Genomic DNA, 663 nt, shown 5'->3' with positions numbered 1-663 from the left:
TATTACAGCTATTAGAACAAGCTAATGCAGATGATGGTGCATCCAGCTCCAGCTTCGGATAATCAAAGGAATGAATCACGATGTTGCTGACTGGAACAAGTAAATGCTGTACGTTGTCTTCAAGGTGGATGATCCTCAAGAATGTGACTGCAACATTTGTCATGTCCATCAGCATCTGGCATCAAAGCTATTACCTATAGATATTACTCTTAACTAGCTAGCTACTAATTACAGTATTGCTTAAATTATACAATCCACTACTTGGATTTGGTTTCAGAAATATTTTAGACCTGATATAGTATTTGTGTTTGAAAGCACTTGTTTATATTTTAAACCAAAGACAAAAGGGCGCACTAGCTTATATTTCATAATTAATTAATTGCCTCTTTAATTGTGAAACAGGATTTTTCTTGGTACGTAGTAATTATAAAACATGGTTTCAGCCAGATTAATTATACAAGTGCTTAACATAGGTAAGTAAATTATCTGCCTCTAGTTGTGACATTGAACGTAGAATGGAACATTACGTGAATGTCATTGCCATAAAGTTGATATTTTAACCTAGGGATTCATCTTCCCAAGGGCGGTGGAGATTTATGATACATTAAGGGGTCTCAGAACAAACATGGGAAGGAAAATGCTACTAATGAAATCCTTGCTTGA

The sequence above is a fragment of the Hakea prostrata genome, unplaced genomic scaffold, assembly GCF_041222555.1.
Source record: "Hakea prostrata isolate BN-2017 unplaced genomic scaffold, UWA_Hpros_2 contig_40, whole genome shotgun sequence".
In the NCBI taxonomy this organism is placed as follows: Eukaryota; Viridiplantae; Streptophyta; class Magnoliopsida; order Proteales; family Proteaceae; genus Hakea; species Hakea prostrata.
Note: the sequence above shows the minus strand (reverse complement) of the source record.